The sequence below is a fragment of the Pleurodeles waltl genome, chromosome 11 (assembly GCF_031143425.1).
Source record: "Pleurodeles waltl isolate 20211129_DDA chromosome 11, aPleWal1.hap1.20221129, whole genome shotgun sequence".
NCBI classification, from domain to species: Eukaryota; Metazoa; Chordata; class Amphibia; order Caudata; family Salamandridae; genus Pleurodeles; species Pleurodeles waltl.
In genome coordinates, this window is record NC_090450.1 from 222,537,648 (window position 1) to 222,548,436 (window position 10,789).

Sequence of the window (10,789 nt, forward strand, 5' to 3'; positions counted from 1 at the left end):
TCTCGGTGCTGTAAGAGGAGACCCTGTTGCCGGACTCCCTTTTCAGCACCACAGCACTGACATGTTTAAAGCACACACTTAAACAAACTTTTTAGTTTTTAGAAAGGAAACTCCCAAAGCGGGAGTTTGTATTCCTTAAACAACCAAAAATATGGTTCCTATGCATAGGAAGTCATTCTGTGTATTCCCAGCCTGTGTCCACCATGTCTCATTGACCGCTGGGCCAGGGATAAAGCAGTGGCGCAACGAAACTTGAGGGCGCCATCCTGCACAGTATTTGGAGGGTCCCCCTCTCAGACTCACTCTTGAAGGCTCGGCCAGTGTACTGTGCTGAGGGCCCTCCTGGAGGTCAGGGGCTGAAGGGGCATTTGTTACACCATTGGGTCGGAGCCTGCGCTGGCTTCACCACTGGTAACCCAATTGTCTCTAAATAGGGCAGGAGAAAACAAGGTTGGTGGGCAGGCAACCACTGCTTTACAGCGTTTCTCCCACTCCACCAAACATAAATGAGGCCCTATACAGGGTTGGACTGGGTCGAAAAATGGGCTTTGGCACCAAATTAATAGATGTGGTGCCCGTTACAAAGTCAGATAGCCAAGACAAAATCAGTTAGCCAAGATAGTAAAGGTTTATAAGTGTTTTGCAGCGTATGGGAGGCGGAATACATTTGTGCTTCAGGCAACAGGCAATGTTTGTATTATTATAAGAGCAAGCACATTTAAAACAGGCCCACCAAAACCATAAAACAGACCTACCCAATAGGTAAGCAATTCATATACACCGATCTGTGAGACCAGCCCTTCCAACACTGCAGTACTGATATATATGCTAAACGTTAGCCTGGCCTAGTCCTTTAAGCATACTTAGCGCTATTTACAATCACGCTGGAATCGAACACCCTAGCATGACGGCTTTCCCTGTTGTTGGAGATGCTGTCATCAAAACAAGCGGCATCAGCCTTCTGGGCAGTGCTATGCAGGTATGCTTATGAACAGGCGTTGCTTCTGAATTGCTAATTGTAGCATCGCAGGCAATCCATCAATTCCGCGTTGGCACCTGACATTCGCCACAGGCGGAAGCCCTGACAGGGCACTCATCAGACGGCCAGGCCGCATGCCATTGCATGTTGCGCCTGCAGAGAACAATTCTCCTAGGTGTCAACCAAGAATGCGCATTGTTTACGTGATGCCCAGGCGGCGGGCGAGCCGGGACAGGTAGGCTGCCTTCCAAGAAATATGTTAAGCCTTACCTCAACCGGGGGTCGAGACTTTGTACAGGAGAAACATTCATTTTCAAGCATCTGTTCCGGGTGCAAAATTTCCGAATTGAAGTTGTTGTGAAACCAGTGTTTGGAAGGGACGGTTAGAAGTTCACGAACTCCTCACGACACAATACATCAAAAGAGGTGTAATTGGACGCCCCCAGAGCTTCCACAATAACGCTTCTCAGGTGCGAGCTTCGCATCTCTCTGCTGAAACTCCGTCATTGGGTGGCCTGCTGCAATACACAATGGTCATTTTTCCCTACAGAAGGACACGCGTCTGTTGGTTTAGGACTACCTTGTCCTGGCCAGGCGCAGAAGACAATCACTTTAGCAGTACAACAGGGGCGCAGGAAGCACAAAAAGTCATTATGGGGAAGGGTCAGGGCCGGACTTGGAACTTCAAGCTGCCCTGTCAAAAATACATAAATTCAGCCTCCATTTACATTAAGTGAGTCCTCTCCTCACAGGCTACTAATCCCAAGAATGACAGCACATCTCTAAGGGCCAGATGTATGAAGAACCCACTTTGCGATTCTCTAATAGCGATTTTTAAGACATCGCTATTTCAGATTCGCAAATGGTATGTATCATATATGCGATTCGGTAATGGCGATTTCTTAAAAATCGCAAATGCTATTACCGAATCGCAAATAGCGATTCTGAGCCCATTCGCCCATATTTGCGATTTTTTGCATTTCCCAAATTGCGAATTCCTAACTGGAATTCGCAATTTAGGAAATGCCAAACCCCAGGGTGCTGGGGGCCTAAGGCCCCCTCTGCTGCACCCCAAAAAATATTTTAGGACATGTGAGACGCACACATGCCATAGGGGCATGTGTGCGTTACATGTCAATTTTAAAATGCATTATTAATGCATTTTAAAAATTTGCACATCGTTTCCACCAAGTTTTACTTGTCGTTAATTGTGATTTCTTAATGCCCAATTCGCATCAAGGAAAAGCTTGATACATGTGCATAAGAAATCGCAAACAAGGATTCCTTCTTTGCAATTTCTTATTTAGAGAATCGCAATTTGCTATTCTCTAAATGGGCTCGCAATTTTAAGGAATCGCTATTTTAACTATTCCTTAAAATTGCATAGCGAATGCCTTTCATACGTACTGAAAGGCATTTTTGCATTCTCAAATGGTCATTCGCTCCGTTTGCAAATGCAAAAACGCTTGATACATCTGGCCCTAAACCCTTCTGCTCCAACTCCAAGCTGTTCCCTTATTATCCACAATCGCTCCCTCCAGAATAAGCAACAAATTGACAGATACTCACATTGCTATAGCTGCATTTTTTTTCCAGAGATTCGCATAACTGGTTGTTTCAGTTCAGATTTTTACTTTGCATTCTGGTACTTGAGTATGGGTGTTTTAACGGGTTAGATGGACATTGACTAGCCCATTTTCTTTTTTCACGTTATTTAACTAAAGGGTATTCCATTCATAGTTTGCTGAAGTCTTCCCTCAGTCAATGATGGTGGACTTCTTAATGGCGAGTCTGTCCTCCCGGATAGCTATCTTATCTGGGGATGACTCTCCAGGGAATCCTGTGGCCGGAGGGTGGCGACGATGGTGAAAAGGTCTTATGCTGCCTCCAATTTGTCCATTAGACTTTCTGCATCCCTTTCTCACTCCATTCAGTCACTGTTGAGATCAGGTTGAGGAATTGAAAGCAGATGAAGCACGGTGGCATTGCTGACGAAAGTCCCATTCACCTAAAATTTGACAGGGTTTTGATACAAAATAGTAAAAAATAAAATAACATTTTGCAAAATAGTAATAATACACAACCCCTAGTACCATGAAGGCAGTGTTAGGTCATTTGGTTCTCCGTTGGGCCCTGAAAGAGTAAGCAGGCACTAGTGAAGGAAGGTTATACTAAAGAGATCTATAAGCACCACCAAAATCAATATTAAAATGCCAACATTTTCAAATTTCTCTAGAAATGTTTGTATATTTCTTTTTTTATTTTCATGTCTGGTGTTAGCCAAGACCTTTATATTTTACTAAAGTTATGTATAATATACTTATATATGTTTTCAAAAAGCCTATTCATTCAATGATCTGTAGCCCACTTCAGCCATTGGCTAACTTCACTGGTAGTGATGTCATTCTACTCTTTCTCAAAGAGCACCTCCCCAAACAAAGTAGCTCGCTTGAGTACCAGGGACTACTATGGCAATATGTGTTTTGAGATTAAAAAGATACCTTTGCTTTTCTTTCAATTCATTGTTTAAATATTGTTGAAGGCCTGGCAGCTCCCAAAACGAAGTTTTAACAGTCATGCACAGCAAGGGTTGACTACTTGACCTTGCTTCTGCAACCTTCTTTCACGGGCCAAACAGAAGCTGGTCTCCTTTTCTTTTGTGAGGGTAGTCATTTGTGATCCAGAACTCACACAACTTCCTGGATTCTTGTCCCCAACTCTGCAGGGTGTCCATCAAGTGCCCACAAACCTTTGTGGATTTAGCAGTGGTGAGCTAAGGTTCATGGGCCTGAAAGGGGTCCATCATGGGTCTTGGAAACTTTGTCTGATTTTTCAGATTTCAAATCTGGCTTCTCAATCTTTGGAGTGGCACTGGGGCTCACTACCGCTGCCTCTTCGTCTGCAAACCATGCAATAAAATGTTCTTTTTTATCTTGATTGAAGAGGTCCCTCCACCTGAACCAGGGGCTAAGAAACGCCACCAGCCCTGTATAACTACTTAATTTTTGTTTTTCAGCAATGTAAATCGAATAATGGCAACACCAACATATTTTTCTCTGTTGTACAAGCCAGTCAAAGAACTTTGGGCCAGATGTATCAAACATTTTTGTGATCGCAAAAATGCATTTTGGCATGTAACAAGTCCACTTTGTGATTTGGTACCTTGTTACCGAATCGCAAATTGGATTTGCGAATACATACTGATTCGGTATTAGGAAGGGGTGTGTCAAGGGCATCCCTTCCTAATACCGAATCGCAGAGGTATTTATGATTGTTTTGCGACCGTGAATGCATCGCAAAACAACCGCAGTTACCACCAATTTCAAATTGGTGGTAATCCATTCACAAAGGGGAAGGGATCCACAAGCGACCCCTTCCCCTTTGTGAATGTATGTGAAATCCTTTTTTAAGAGCAGGCAGTGGTCCCATGGACCACTGCCTGCTCTTAAAAAATGAAAAGAAAACTTTTCATTTTACATTTTTAACTGCATCCCGTTTTCCTTTAGGGAAACGGGCTGCATTTAAAAAAAAAAGAATGCTTTATTGAAAAGCAATCACAAACATGTGGTCTGCTGAGCCCAGCAGTCCACCATCCCTGTGATTGTAGCCATTTGCAATGGCTCGCAAATTGCGACCTACCTCATGAATATTAATGAGGTAGGTCCATTTGCGAGCCCTTGCAAATCGCAGTATGAAACTCCTGGAGTTTTATAAAATAGCGATTACTTAATTGTGATTCGCAAAAAATCGCAATTAGGTAATCGCTATTGCTAAGAATGATACATCTGACCCTTTGTGTCCACGGTCCAGCTTTGAGTTTTCAGATCCACAATAGACAACAGGAGAAAAACCTCTCTCGTCCAATCAGATGTTAATATTTTTTTAATTTAGTCCGCAGATGGTCAGCGAACCTGGGTTTAGGGAGCATACTCAGACTAACAGTCACAATATCTCTCAATTTCAATCCCTTCCAAGGAACTCCAAAACATTTTAAATGCTCATTCCGGAAAAACTACTGAACATGTTTAAATCAAACCAATGAAAGGTACATTTATGAATAAATGCCTACTTTCATGACAAATGTTGTGTAATTCTGTTCAACTTTCAATTTATTTAGTAGTTAGATTAGAGGAAATCCTTTTTCATGACAGATTTGCATAGAACTTCACATGCCAAACCCAAATTTTAAACTATTTTGAGAAAGTTTTGTGGCATCAAAGTTATTAAAGTAAACAAAATATTAGTTTTTGATGGAAACTGTGAGTTAACCATAACTACAGTCACCACTGCTGAATTTGTAACCTAGATAGATAGATAGATGTAATTTTCTTACTTAAGAATTTGTGTATGTGTTTAAGTAAAAGTGGTTAATTGTTGGGAATGTTGTGAACTAATCGTAGGTATGTTTGGCTATGCTAAATATTTTCTTTATTTTTTATCTTTGTTTCAGAAAACGTCAGCAGATCTTTTGCCGCACGTTCCCCCTCTTCGGACTGCACGTTTAGCTACCCCTCACTTGGGAAGCATACCCTCGTTGTTCGAACTCTGCTCAGGTATTCCGAAACGCACACTCCCACAAGCTCCGCCCCATCCTTGCGACGTCACAAATCTGACATTTTGTAGAGGACGCTGTATATAAGAAACCGGAGTCTATTTTTTTTTTTAACAGTGTTAAATATAAATGGCAAAATGTAAAAAGAACATGTTTATTTTCATATTGTTCAGGTAGCAGAATGAAATTATTCTTTACTCTATTTTTTTCCGTTCCTAAATAAAAAAAAAATGGTGGAGCCAGTGACGCCGTCTAAGAAATTGCCAATGTACCATCTCAGATGAGCAATTCGTCCCCAGATACAGGTGTGGTCAAAACCACTGTCATCCCTTGGTGCCCACAGTACACACCGTAGAGGGTTGAACCCTTGCTGGTGATAGCTGTGTCATCCTGAAGTTCACAGGTTCCAACCCAGGAAGGACCAATTTAAACAGTCATCCAGAAAAAGACAATGAAAAAAGTACTGTCCAGTGAATCATAACACCTGTCACAGAGAGAACGTTATTCCTGTGATAATGTCGTTTACATTCTCTATGTTGACTTGTGATTTGCAAAGCTGTGCGTGACTTTTGGCAAGGAGGCAAAACGTGAAGGTTCATGGACAGAAAAATTGAGGCCAGCTACCCTCGTACATTTAAATTGTCCCGTAGTAAATTTCTAAACCCTTGACATGAGAGCTAGTGCAGAAGGCCATGATGGAACTCGCAGTTTGTTCTCATTGGCTCGTGGGGGTCCTCTGGATGTCCTAAAAGCATGGAGAGTCGGCGAAGGCGCTTCCTGTTCTGTCTCTTCAGCTCTGAAAGGTGTCTTCATGCATAACAAGAGGGAGGCCTGGCACAGACCAGGGGGCAGATTATCTGGATTTCAATGGCACTTCCTGATTTTACACTTGGGTTGTGAAATGTTTTACCTGTAAACCGAATGACTCATGCACAAAACAATATTTTCACTAATTGAACCAAGAAAAACAACATTGGTGAAAAAGTCAGTGACAAATTGTCCAGCACCTTTGGATTGCAGCAGTGAAAATTTCACACATTAAACAATTGTAAATGGCTTTGCTCTCTCACTAGACAATAATGGTTTAATGTCAAGGTCACACATTAGACATAGACTAACAATTTTACTTCACCAGTATCACTGTGTGGAAATGGCGAGGACGATTATCTTGAACTGTTCAATAGGGGTTCGTACTTTCGGTCTGCAGTGCAAACAGTTGACTCTGTGGCGGTATGACTCTCTAGGTTGCTAAAATTACCCTGCAACAATATCACATCCACCACACTGCCTACTATTACATCTCCATGAATAATATTTAAATACCATCCTTACCTCTGCATCTCCTCATCTATACTTATCTTGCAGCGTTGTAGAGGTGATATCATCTCCATGTCATATACCTCGTGATATAGGAGGGTAAACCATCTGTCCCGGCCATAGAAGTCCATCTCAGGGAGACTTAAGATCTGACGTTCTAAGCCTCAGGTTTGCAGGCCTTTCAGAGGACATATCCAAGCTCAATTGCTCTTTGAACAGGAGAAGATATAGAAACTCTGTCATGCTTTTTATCATATATTGTACAAAGGGCTGGCTTATAATAGTCTATTTTGGTTGGTTTCAGGCACTACCTATTAGAAATTACCTTAGCAAAGATTCACTAAAATTCACACAAACCTGGATGAAAAATAGCTGCTTTGTGCAAGTTCCAAAAATAGCACCTTCCCAGATTTATAACGTGCTGTGTGCTGAGGGCAACATTGGAGATGCAAACTCTCATAGTGCCCCTCTCATGCAACCCTAAATGCTGAATAGCATTGGGCCAAGGCAAATTGGATTATGGGTAGTAAATTTCAGCGACGAGTTGCGTCACTTTTCAACTTGTGGTATCTGCTGGAGTACATATTACTCACATACAAGTAGCCAAGCAAGGGTATGCCAGGTAATCTATGGAATTTACATAAAAAAATCTATGTTACAAATTGAATAAAAATGAAGCAACAGTCCCCATCCCCACTTTTACCAATCGTGTGGGACTGGTTGTATTTGGCGTTAGTTTCCTATGCAATCCGTGTAGACGCCACTATGCTTTACTCTATTACATTTTGTTTTGAGGCCTATGGGTGTTTGCACTGTTCTGAACCCATCACAACCTCTCAGTGTGTGATTAATCAAGTGTTTTGCCCTAAAATGCGGAATGGAATGAAGCACTGTGCTCGCGTTAACTTTCTTTTTGGCCTGAAAGAGAATCGCCGTTACTGTCGGTGCTGCTCTGTTTCGCTGTTTGGCAATTCTTCGATGCTGTAGCTTTCGGCCGTGAAGAGAACGGCGTTCTTTCACACAATAGGTATTTTAATGTTATGGCAGCACTGGCGAAACAGTAATTAAAAGGGCCGATAAGGTCTTTTTGTGTTTACTTAAGTTTAAATTAGGAAATTGACATCAAATGCTTAGTACAACCAGGCCGTAAACACAGCACTAGTTATGCTTTACACTCAATGTATATGGATACACATATTGGGACGACCATACTGTTTAATCCTAGAGTCAGTTTAAATAAATATTGGAAGTGGGCACAGTGCTTTCAAGCTATCATTTTAGGTCACTTCTGCCATGGTACAATCCAAACGCCAGAGACCTTCGTTTAGTGACCATTTTACATTTATTTTTAGTCAAAATAAAACTATTTATCTACTGCTTCCCATCCTTTAATTATTCCAGTGCACGTCCACAAAAGTTTAAATTGGACAAGCATCTTCAATGCCGACGATCATCTATTAATGCGAAAGGTTGGGCGCTTCAAGAGCCACACTGGTGGAGGGGTGTCAGTAGGAGTGGCACAGTCCGCAAGCATGCGTAGCCCTTCCCTCTCACACTGGTGAGGAGGGGTTGCCTGTGTAATGGTAGATCCCACGTTGTGGGCGTTGGGATGCAAGAATGCACGTGCTGTGTAAGTCGCCAGTTGACAACTCCACATGGACGTCAATACACCAAAATGCCAGGGGTAGCAGGCATGACATCACGTGCCCTTTGACCTCCACTTTTAATCACACTCACGCATAAATTCAAATTCAAACTTAAACGCACTCTCTCACATAAACACACACTCACCTGCAAGCACGCACACACCATAAATTTAAAAGCATTTCACTAACCTCAGCTGCCATGAAAGGGCGTATTCCAGCTAGTTGTACCCTATTGTTATTACACTTATAGTGAATAATATTTCATGATCTTTTATTATTCGCTATTAGTATAATAAAAAATAACAGAAAACAAAGAGAGTGGAGCCCCAACTGGCGTGAGGAATGGAGGAGCTGCCACGGTGTTCCTGGCACTGAATTTGCCACCTCTAAAGCCAATGGTCGCAAACGCAATGTGGGGGTTGCCAGGGGTCACGGCTGCGACCCATGGCGACCACTAAATGACGTCCATGCAACCCCATGGCAGCCAGAAATAGACCTGAACGTGTTCCCCCAAAATACATTTGATGACGGATACCCCCGTGCTCAGGGACGTAGCGTCCATTTGTGCAGCAGATGCAGTGGCACCGAGACCTCAGAGGCCCACTGAAATCTTATTATTAATGTATTTTTTTATTCAGACAGAAGCTAGAACCAGTCCAGCGCATGCTCCAATCCATTACGGGTTTGGTAGATATAGCAAAAATTCCACTTCAACAGGAAACTATTCCCTCGGAAACTATCAAGAAGTAGGGTGTGTGTCGCAGACGGGTGGGCCGCTTTGAATTTGGGAGTTTTTTAAACAGACTGTTGAATCTGAAAGGTCTCTACAGCTGGGAGACAGTCGCATGTGAGGTGTTAGGAAGATTTCACAATATAGGTCTCTACTACTGACAGAACGAGAGGCTGTGGGCGACTCGGGCTGTGGAAACCGCATCTGCCTCCTGATGGAATGAAAGGTCTTGCCTCAGTGAGTGAATAAAGCGACACCTGGCTGAGTTCCCACCTAGCATCTGTCTCTCTGCTCTCACCGAGCACAGACAAGCTGTTCCCTCGTCCAATTCTCCGTGTCAACATTTCGTTCCCGTCCTAAAATATCACAGGGACCACGTCAAGCCCCCCCTTGCGTCACATCGCCAGAAAGGCCTGTTTAAGCAAGCATTTCACGTATAGCTCACACTTTCAAAACAATTGTCAGAAAAACATGTATAGTCGTGTGCGGCCTACCCAGATGTCAGAGTGAAATGTAGTATTTGCGTAGTACTGCGGCAGTTGTGCCAGAAAGTGAATGAGCCTGACGCCATGCTTTTTTGGTTTTATTTATAGCGCTAACTCTGCCCATAGCTCACTTCAAGACCTTAAGGTGGAGCAGAAGAGGGAAGGGAAACAAGAGAACGAGACCTAATGAGGAAATATGTAGGTGGGATATGTATAGTTGAGAGGGGATGAAACAAACCTGGGTCCAGATTTACTAAGGCTTTGTTGTGTTGTAAATTTATGCCACCCAATGCAAAGCAACTCATTATTACCTACTTTTAAGTGCAAGAGCTATTTTGCAATAGAAATGCGCCCTTTTCTCAGCACACAACTTTTTTAGCGCCGCATTTGCGCCGTTTTTTGACGCAAAAGCGGCGCCAACATAGAAAATACAATTGTATTTTCTAAGTTGGCGCCGCTTTTGCGTCAAAAAATGACGCAAATGCGGCGCTAAAAAAGTATAAATATGGGCCAAAGTGTTTTGCGCTGCTTAGCATCACAGCGGGATACTGGGGTATTACTTGGGTGGGGGAGCAAAGCAAACACCCATAGAGAGTGACTCCAACCCCAATATCTCTAAGATACCCAGAAGATGCTGTGCATCAAAACATAAGTCCTACTTTAAGCAGGTGTTCAAAAGGGAAATGTTTTTATTTAAAAAAAAAAAGCAAAACAAAAGCACTTGATTGAATGTGTGCTAAAGTCCACACAACAAACCCAATATGTGGGATTCTTCTGAGGTTGGCAGGCAAACAGAACTTGTACTGGATGGGACCGCTTCCTGTACAAACCTATTGACAGACGGTAAACGCACACAGCTGCACTATGGTGCTAGGCTGGTGCAAGGCTGTACAAGTGCAATCCAGTTTTAGCAAAACTCCAGAGCAGGGGATAACAGCAGCACCAGGCCAGTCTTGGTAGAGATGCCTCTATGATGTGTTCCTCACCCTCCCCGTGCAAATCAGCACAGCAAACTTGGTTGGTGCACTGCATGACGAACAATTAAAACTGCCCTATGATGTCATTTATACTGTGATTTGT

The 10,789-nt window shown here is 42.8% G+C and overlaps 1 protein-coding gene across 1 annotated transcript in view; it reads left to right on the plus strand.

The window, feature by feature from the left end:
• Positions 1-10,111, plus strand: part of ADRB3 (adrenoceptor beta 3) — a 70,361-nt gene extending 60,250 nt beyond the window's left edge. Inside the window, exon 3 of the mRNA XM_069213448.1 lies at positions 5,430-10,111. The gene's annotated coding sequence lies outside the window, so the exon portion shown is untranslated. The remainder of the gene's footprint in view (positions 1-5,429) is intronic.
• Positions 10,112-10,789: the final 678 nt, after the last annotated feature.